Here is a 10,613-nt window from a genome sequence, read left to right as displayed (position 1 = left end):
TTATGGTCAATCAGACTCTGTTCTGGAATAGGTCAGTCGTGTTAGTCTGTAGTTTTAACATACCACAATTCTGACTTAAAAAAAATAGTTTCATCAACTTCTCTTTTTTTATTTTGACCATGTCTGAAAGCTTTTATATGAGTTGATTTTATGTTAGCTTTAAAACAGTTTAATGTAAAGATGTATTGATGCAATATTAGCCATTACTGCATGTCAAATATAACAATTTCTATTAAAATATAACATCATAGTGTTTTACAGGGAATTTTGTCTTTAGAAAAGTTTTGATCTGCCAAGTGGCCCAAACATCCCCAACTAATATGGCTGCAAAACAAGCTAAAACCATTATTTCTTTTCTACCATGCCTCACTGTTGACACACGTTTGTGCTGATATATTGTGTTTTTTATTTACCAAACAAACCCTAGCCAAATATCTGAATGATGTTCGCATTTCTCCACTTAAGGTTCAAAACTGCTACATTTTTTAAGAAGCTTTTTTTAGAATCATGCAAACATTTTTGTAGAAAAAGTGTTTTCTTGTGTATTTTCTTACGCAAGCAACAAATGGAGAGCCTCCTTCACCTTGTTTCACCGCCAAAGTAGTCAGTTAACTCGTCTTTTTAGAGGCTGAAGCTGTTGGACACTCATGTAAACTTGGGTGAAGGACAGCAACTAGGAGTTGCTCAGTTTTTTTAAATGCATTTCATTTGGGAATATTAACTACAATGTGACCTTTGATTAAACATTACCTTTAATTGCTTGAAACTTTTCATAGTAGTAAAAGTTTAAGGATCTTATTCAAACAAGTGGTCCAGACTATTTAATCTGGCCCACCAACTGAAATAAATTAAATTAATAATCCTTATTATTGTTGTATTTTCTTTGTAATTCTGGTGTCTACCTATAGATGGTGCCCTACAAAGAGACTGACTTTTGTTTAGGTACAGAAAGTTATTCTGCATTCATGTGGTGTTGGAAGAGTTGTCCTTTTTTTGATGTGCATGTGTGTTTTCCAAGTCGGTTCAACCCAACACCACATAAAAGCAAGATTTCTCCTGAGGGACATCAAGCCAATTGGCAACAACAAAAGACACAGTTTAAAAATAAATCCAAACTGTTCTGTTTTAAAATATACAAATATTAATTTTCAATTAAAATTAAAGCATGTTTTTGTCCGGATTCTACGTTATTTCTTTCTCTCATATGGTTGTATTACCCAGACTCTCCAAGGATCTGCTCCTGGTCCGGCCCTTCTGTCAAATTTTAAAATCATTTGTTGCCTAGAAGTCAAAAAGTTTTCCCACCTCTGACCTAAAAAGTGTTTAAGTATTCCTTCTCTTGTCCTATTTTCACGAAACCCTCCTGAAAGCTGCAGACTGCCAAAACTGGATCTACAGAAGTGGCAACCGATTTTACAAATGAAGTTTTTGCTTGTTAAATAAGTGATGACAAATGCTCAGTCAAGAACAGTTGTTGATCAAACAGTTGAGGTTTGAAGACCTGCTGAGGACCAGAAGAAGGTTTATTAAGTCAATAAACGTTTCTTTGCAGAAGAACTGGAGAGGGGTTTACGGCCTCTTTCTCAGGACTGCAACATATGTGCTTTGCACAATAAGTTGATCTTCCACCAACCCAAGGACATTACAGCTGCCTCCCGTCCTCCCCCTTCTCTACCCTTCTCGACAGTGGGCCAATAACAACACAAACACAGAAAAGGCAATTTAGCTCCTTCTTTTAGAGCTACTTTGAAAATAAAGGAATTTTAATTACGGACACAATAAAAAGAAAAAAGGACTAAAAAGAGAGAAAACATTCACGCACAGTAAACAAAGCTGAAACAATTATCTTCTGGTGACCAGTCGGTGTTTTTAGAACAGTCATTTTAATCTTTTATTTACTGCAAACAGAGAGAGGGGGAGTGAGGAAACAGGAGAAAGAGAGAGGAGAGGAGGGATTTTGATGGGAGGAGGGGATGCTATGGTGAAAGATAATGTGCATATATTTTAAATATCCCCACCCGCACAATGAACAGATACATTTTTTTGTTTTTGTAAGAGAAACAATTTTTTGCTATATGCCAGCATGGCGGAGGGGGTAGTTTTGTCATTTGTTGTTGCAAATTGCTCGCTGTCAACCCCCAAAGACAACATTGCATTCTAGCATTCATCAGTGAAAGAGAACAGAGTGACATTGTGAGTTTGCTCTGTTAGCCAACCAACAACAATAATAGCACAATACAATTTGATCATGGTGGAGTGATTTCTGAGCCAGCCATAGCTAAACCTAGAAAATTGCCATTTGCATGCTTGCATTTATTGATAATAGTGAAGGGAATTGGCATTACTATGATTTGTGTTGACCTGAAATTATAATGTTGTCATTTTTTGGTCAATTTCACATGAGAGAAAGCTTCCTCTTCCTTGAACAGAGAACTACTCAGCAGTGTGAAACGATGGGGAAGGAATGGAGGCCAGTCCGGCGTCTCGGACATGGTCTTGTTGGATCCTATAAATTGGAAAGGAACAGTGGGACGCCTAAGTAAGTGAAATATAATTAATCTATCACATCAATTCCAAATGAGCCATTGACACCTTGCCTTTGAAGCTGTGCTGCTGCACGGATGTAGATGCGTATCGACTGTCTGTGGCCCCTGGGTGCCTCAGATATAAACATTCACTCCACCGGATGCTGTTATCCTCTATTGAGTGACACTGATGCGTTATGTGGGATTGGCTAAGATAGCAAGGCAAAAGCTACAAATCTCCATTTGCAATGAGGAGAAAATTCCATAGGATTAATTTTCTGTATAAGACCCCTTCCCGGGCCCCCAACCCCCCAACCAGTTCACAACTTCAGCTGTGCAGAATGGTGTTAAAAGACCCAGAGGAATACTGTCTTTGTCATCCTGCCGTTTGCGGCTGAAGAATAAGAGAAGTTTTAATCCCCATTGTCCACGAGTGGGGTGGGTTGGGTGATGGTGGGGGGGTCGGCGGCTGTAAGACGATCCAACCGGCCACACTAATCCCTCCATACCACTTTCGTCTTCACATCAAAAAACACCCCCCACCCTCCCACAAAGCAGCGGTCTTGTGCGTTGGACCCCAATGTGCAAATTCTAAAGAGGAAAATGGAGCAAAGAAAAAGTTGCAACAACAGAGCAGAATAGACTCCAAGACAGTCGCACAGAAGACAGGGTGAGCTCTGGGGCGAGGGCGGGGGCATCGCAGAACACATGCACCCTGTGCTGCCACTCTTCCCCCTCAGGTCAGGCCCTGATGCGGCTGCTGCTGCAGTTGCTCTTTTTATTGGTCTCCCTGGCAACCAAAATATTAACCGAACCCTGTGTGTTTCTTTTTCTTCTAAAAGGACTACAAGCCAGAGGAAAAGGGACAGGTGCCACTCAGCCGAATGCACATGGTCTTACTGTTGTACACAAATACCAACTGTGACACACCGTCTTGTTTCTTTCCAAATCCTGCAGGATAAGCCAATAAACAAAAGGAAGCCGCATGTGAGAAACTCAAGAGGTGGGTGTTGTAACCTTCAAACATTTGCTTTTTATTGTGGCTCAAATGTGACTTTTATGAAAGCGCATTATTTATCGCTCAATTCTCAACTGTTTGACCGAGGACTCTGCAGTTTCACTCTGTAGTAGTAGGGATGGAAATTGACTAAATCAATGAATCGATTTGTAATCCTATAATCCAACCAGGTCGATCTTACTGAGGCCAGTTGTAAATCGAATCAACCAATATCATTAGATTGTTTTAAAATGAAATAAATCAACTATAATCAATCTGGGAAAATACCAATTGGATTGAGGTACGGTAGGTTTATATCACTACACACCATCACAGTGCCCAACACACATGTAATGACAGCAGAAAATGATAAGCCATCATTACAGTCCAATGTGTATAAACACGTTGAAGACATGTGACCATAGTGTGACAGAATGTTCTAATCCAGTTCAGTTTGTATTATCTTGATGTGTAAATGGATTTGCCATTTATTCTTGTTTACTTGTTTGTTTGTACATATATTAAATTTTCATTTAATTTTCTTTCAAGAAATACAAGGAATCTGGAAAACGTCACCTGTGCTGTGCTATACATATATGCTATATATATATATATATATATATATATATATATATATATGCTATATATGCTATATATATATATATGCTATATATGCTATATATATATATATATGCTATATATATATATATATATATATATATATATATATATATATATATATATATATATATATATATATATATATATATATATATATATATATATATATATATATATATATATATATATATATATATATAATATGTTATACTATACATACCCAGGTATTTATCTCTGCGTCACACTGGTAGAATCTTTGGCTAAAGATGTCCTGGATCGATTTAAGATCAGTGAATTGGATCATTCAAAATAAACAACTACTACAATTTGCAACATCAACCACAATTTATGATATTAATTGAATTGATAAAATGAATTGTTACTCCCCTATAGTTTTAATGCTTTGTTTTTCTTTGAGTTCTAGCTCAGTTACAAAATAATATCAAATTTAGCAGATAATTAGTGGATGGATAATAACTTATCACAAACTTCATGTACACATCTTCATATGTTAGATTTGCCAAAGTATAAAATTCTGATGACAACTTTGAAGATGAAGATGAAAAAAGACATCTTAATGCAGCAGTTTCTTTTCTTTTAAAGTAACATCAGTAGGATGAGCAGTGAAGTGGATGAGAGTCCACAGCTCAAGCTCATGCCATTGATTCTCCGTATGGCATTTTCAGGGCTCACATCCACAAAGATGAGATGTTCCGATGAAGTTCACCGTATCCGAGTGTCTGAGGAGTCATGGTGGGGGCAGGGAGAGAAGACAAGTGTGTTTGTGTGCGCGAGTTAAGGGAGCCAGGAGACAGCCGTTTAAAATTCTGTTTCCTGCAAGTGAGGAGGCTAATCCTGCCCCCATAATTCCCTGCAGCCAAAGCACCCCTCCTTCCTCAACATCACCACTCCCTTTTTCTCTATCATGCTCTCCCTCTATCTCTCTCATTCTCCCTCTCTCTTAGTGCACACTCCATGAGTGACAGCACAATGCCCAGGCCCTCGCACGCTTATCTAACTCTAGCAGATGGTCGACTTGGATCAATGCACACACGCCACGATCAATAGCTGCGATAAAGAGCGGCGGGGATGGTACCCTCTCCCTAGCTCCCTCTTTCCTTCTATCTGCCTCCCTTCATGCCCAGTCTGCTGCCCCCTGCCCAATTGTTCTGTGCTTGTTCATCTGCATCTGCACTGGTACCTTCCCGGCGGCAGGCCGCCTGCTGGTGCCGAGGTCCTGCTGGTGGCAAGGGCGCCCGATGTTCTGTCCGCCGTATCCATCTACTGCTCCCTCAGAGAACTCTGAGCCTTCTTTCTATCAGGCTTATCAGGAGATCACTGCTTCATCTCCTCCTCTCCCACCCTCCTCAACTTATCTCACTTCGTCTTTCTCTCCTGCACCGGCTCGGGCTGTATCTCACATGTTAATCTACCACGGCTGTACTCATTCTATTCATCCGTACAGTGAGCTTTCTGTTTCTGACCTTCTGTGCTCTCTTTCAACGCACCGTTTACCTTTCCTGTTAGCACTGATGGTCCAACATCTTCATTACCTAACAGGATCTGGGTTCACATAGAATATTTCTTGATACTTTTGTTTCATCTAAGTGTGAGCGAAGGTTCAGGAGGGGTTTTGATGGGAAACAGACAATACGCAAGTCAATCAAAGTGGGTCACAGATAGAACTGTGAGGAGAAATTGGGGCAGAAGTCTGACTGAGAGAATCTACTACAGGAACTATGGGTGAATGTGGGCCAGGGTGCATGCTGATAAGCAAATTTAAACAACATAAGCAAGGATTGTATATAGACTTGCATGCGGCAAGTGATTTAAAAGTTAAAAAAACATGAGCAAAAGTACTTTTGCTATTGAGTCAATTTTCTTTCCTTTAAATTGTGGGTGCCTGTGACATTAATACAACTTTTGATGCATTTGCAGATTGTTGCCTGGAAGTGTAGATCAAAATCAAAATCAAAATTAAAAGTTAACATTTGTATCAGAGCAGCCAGAAAAAATATTTGCAGTTTGAGCCTTAATGTGAATAAAATAGGTCAACTAGGAATGCTATTTAAAATTTTAAAATCTTCTTTTTAAAATTAGAACTCCACTACACTACAGCTATGTCCAAATTCCCAAACTACTTCCTAACTACCAAAATGTAGTGAAGTCATTTTACTAAGACTATTCTTGAATTCTTAAAATGAAAGTTATGCTGGTTTTTAAAAAATAAATTAAAATGTATGTTTTACATGAAAAATCATTCAAACGCAAAGCGATGTGATATATTTTCACCAATCTAGTGAACATCAATGAACACTTGTTTTTTGCAGCAACTTCTGGGAAATTTCTAGGGCACTTGATCTTGAAATTTTAAAATTTGGACAGCTATGGAGAACACACCATATAGTTCACTGAGTAGTAAAGAAATTTCGACACAACCCTTTTTTCACAAAAGTTCTTTAAAATAACTGATAAGTAAGAATTATTCTGACGATGGTTTACTTAGTGGGACATAAAGCACTAAATGTTCCTTTTTATAAAAAAGACCCAGAGCACACATAATTCCACAATTTTAGAAGTAAATTAGCTCCTACCAACACCAGTTCCTTTGAAGTTTATAGGTTACTAAATGCAGCAGGCGTAGTAGGTCTTGACAAAATATGTGAACTTCATAAAAGAGCAGCTGTTGGCTGAAGGCTATAATGAATTGTACAAATATGTATTTTATACACTTGTATACAAAAACATTTATGTAATGATAAAGTCACTCTTGTAATAATGGTTTAATAAAGGTGTAACTGATCTTTGAAGAGAGTGACACAATTTCACAAAATGTACATTACAGTAATTAAATGACACTCAGGATTAGAACTTCACCTAAACTAAAAGAAGAAGCCACAATGTTTCGTCAGCCACACAAACTTAGCCTAAGAGAAAGTTTTTTTCCCCCTTTAAGGCATTTGTAATTGGCCGTCAGTGATGTAATGTGTTTCATTTTAAGCTCATTAAAGCTTTTCTCTGTGTTGATGGAAAACGCAGTGGCAACATGGACACCTCCGCTATTTATACCTCCCAAATCCTCATGCATATTCACACGGCACAGAGACAGGCAAAGAGCGGGCCGACACACTGACAAATAAGTGCCTGGCTCTCATTTCTTTTAGAGACGAAGCAACTCCAGTGCACCATGGCCTCCTCCACCCCTCACACTGTGACCGGAGCTCTGCTTCATCCATTCACTGCCCCTGCAAGCTTTCCTTTGCTCATGGTTAACAGAAGTACTGGATGTGAAGAAGAAATGACAATAAAGGTTAAAGATAATAAAATTCTGCTGAGGACTGTGATCTGTTGGTCAAGGCTTCTTGGTGTTCTTTAAATCATCACATACTTCACCATTTGTAAGGCGCAAAGTCCTACCTTAGTCGTTAGGCAGCGGAGTCCCTCTTTAGTCACACCAAACATCCATGAATTCAATATAAAGCTGTGGCTCTACACCCAGCAGTCTCTAAGCTGATGTTTGCAGCTTTTTTTTTCTTTTGCTGCCCCCACAAATATGTTTTAAAAAAATCTGAGTATCCACATTCTTTATGCATAGTCAAAAAACCTGAATATAATTCACTTAACCTGTAAAAAATGCCTAAAATAATGATGTATAAATAGTATTCTCAACTAATACTCAACTTTGAGATAAGGCTTGTAGAAGTCATGTAATACTGATGAAATATCACAGAGAATGTGCCTTGAAGGAAAGACGGGAACCCAAAGGTGTTTGAAGTGTGTTTACCGGGTGTTTTGACATTTTGAAACTAAAAGTACAATTTTTTATTACTTAAATATTTTGTTTTGTTTGGCTAAGGTATAAAAATATATTTACAGAAAACATGTTTTTTCTGTGTTGCTGTTACAACATCATCCACAAGCCACTATCAGAGGAGCTGCTTGATAGCAGGTGATTACAATAATCAATTCAGGCTCTTAACCCTTGTGCCATCTTGTGGGCTCCAGATGACCCCACTCCTAGCATGAACGTGCCATGGATAGCAGAAGGGCTAGAGGTGGGGAAAGGAAAAGTTGTCAATCTATAAAATAATATAGATAAGTTTGATGGGGAGGCAAATCACACCAACAAATCACTCAACCAATAAAACATATAAATAATCAAAACGGGAATTAAGAATACAAAATAATAACAACGCAAAAAGCATTACATTTTAAGAATCAAAACAAAATTCCTGAAACCAAAACACAATTCCAAAAAAATTAAACAAAAAGTTATTTCAGAAATCAAACTTAAATGTTACAAAAAATTAAACAAAATAAGAAACTGGAAAAGGTAGGTTCTACACAACATTGCTGAGTGGATTGAGTTTTTTCTTCAATGTCCGCATACACATAAAAGTTTTATGATTTTTTAAAACTTTTATTGCTCCAGAGTTCCATCGTTGACCTGCAACCAGATACATTTTTATTTTTAAGTAAGTTTCAGTTGTAAATCAAATGTTAAGAATGGAAAGAAAAGGCACTTGAGATTTTGTTTTACATTTAAATCTTCTTGGAAATGAATATTATGAAGGGAGAAAGGCCTCTCGTAACAGTGCTTCTGGTTACAACGCACTCTTACTGTAATAATGCACAATCACTGTATTTAGAGTTTTTTAAAGATTGTGTTTGAGCGTTTTGGTCCAAACAGTGTTTGAAATTAAGGATGAAAAGCCTCATTAAAAATCATTTTAATCCGTTTGTAAAGGTAATGCAGAAAACAGTTTTGGCCATGTTAAATTATTTGAATTTGGAAAAGGTTAGGAACTTCTGTCAAAGTCTGTTCCTTCTCCACTGTCTATATTGGACAAAAACTTCACAAATTCATCTTTTTTCCCCTTTTATGTCATCAAAATGTTCTCCATTTTGCTATCACAAACTGGCCCACGTCTGCCGACTATTGTGCACAGCCCGTCTGGCTGACCACACTCCGCCATTGTCACATGAGCGGCAGTCTGAAGAAGCCGGTGCTCCCCCTCTGTCCCTCTGTGTCTCTCTTTGTTCCCCAACCCCACACTCCTTAATCCTGCTTAATGTGAGCGCAAAGAAATTCACATGTCCCAGTCAGAACATTTACAGAGTACACTGCCTCCGTTTTTGCCTGTAAAATAAAACAGAGCTTAGGCGCTAAGCTGTATTGATCTTACAACTTGATAGCGTGATTAAGGGCAAAGATGGTGCCCCCCAAAAAAGTGAACAGTTTTGGATTACAGGCCATGCTGAAGCTCAGCTAATTGGGCTCGGCTGCAGAACATTATCACAGAAGTTTCTTTTAGTGTCAGAACATTAATGTATTCTTCTTTAACTCGTATCCAAGTGAGCCATTTTTTCCTGGAAATACTTTTGGAAGTTAAAGACCCACTCTGATAAAAATTGAGTTTTTGGAGTTCTTGCTCAATTTTCTTCATGACAGAGGACATATATTAGGAACATTAGACTTAAAATTGCATTTCTAAGTATTTCTTTATTCAAGTTGCTGTGAATCAGTTGCAGGCAAAATAAAAGGCAGTTGAAAAAAGCTTGTAGCTGTGATGTTGAATCCACGACACAAAGCCACAAGCTCCCTGCCTCGCTCCATTCTGATATAATCACTTGCAGACAAATAGATCCATGTTTTTGTTTTGTTTTGTTTTCCTCATCTGAGCTGGCATCTGCCTCAAAACCGAACAATTGGATAGCTCCAATATTTGCTGCTATTTTTGTTGCACCAGTGAGGTTAGATGTTGTGAGCTAGTGAGAAAGAGTGTAAAAAGATGGAGGAATAGAGATGGGAGCAGTTCTGTCCACAACTTACAGACACATTTCATTTGAACTCCCGCTGCTCTGCAGAAACTATGTCATAGAAAAGTTTTTGGATGTTGGCTAAATATGACATAATTATAGTTAAAAGACCCCTGTGAATTCTTTTAAAATAGATTACAAGATGATCAGAATGGGACTTTAAAAGGTTTTGCTCACTTAAGCTGCAAATATACCTCTCAAAACTTAAGGTATTTTTATTGTAATTGTAAATTGTTAATGTTCAGATGAAGCTTTTGATCAAACAATTGCACTTTTACAGTTTTTAACACCTCTATGCTGTGGGTGGGCAGACTCCTGCACATGCTAGCAGCTAAGAGACTCCAAGGCCACCCGGTAGCAGAACCTCTGTACAGCAGCAATATTAGGCATTAGTTCAGCACCAGTTCCTCAGCTTATGCACACACACACTTGCACACCCAACCAGCTCAAACACACTTGCACACAAACACATCAACAAGCCCAAAAGTCTGCAGAAGTCATGGCTTTGATCACAGAATCACTAGCAGTGATAGCAGTAACACATCAACCAGTTCCTTTTAACCCACTTCCGCTAAATTACAAAAACGTTGATCCATTTTCCCTCCTAACATCAAAGTAGCAAAGGCTCTTCCTTCCAGAAAGATTTCTTC

General features: G+C 38.2%; 1 long non-coding RNA gene across 1 annotated transcript; it reads left to right on the top strand.

The window, feature by feature from the left end:
• The first annotated feature begins 940 nt into the window (after positions 1-940).
• LOC110017555 (uncharacterized) lies at positions 941-7,469 on the top strand. The gene is made up of 3 exons (XR_002872666.2): positions 941-2,539; positions 3,483-3,528; positions 7,308-7,469. It is a non-coding gene; the product is annotated as an uncharacterized LOC110017555 (long non-coding RNA).
• Positions 7,470-10,613: the final 3,144 nt, after the last annotated feature.

Source organism: Oryzias latipes, chromosome 22 (assembly GCF_053564925.1).
Source record: "Oryzias latipes strain Hd-rR chromosome 22, Olatipes_Hd-rR_3.1".
NCBI lineage: Eukaryota > Metazoa > Chordata > Actinopteri > Beloniformes > Adrianichthyidae > Oryzias > Oryzias latipes.
Note: the sequence above shows the minus strand (reverse complement) of the source record. Positions and strands in the feature narration are given on the sequence as shown.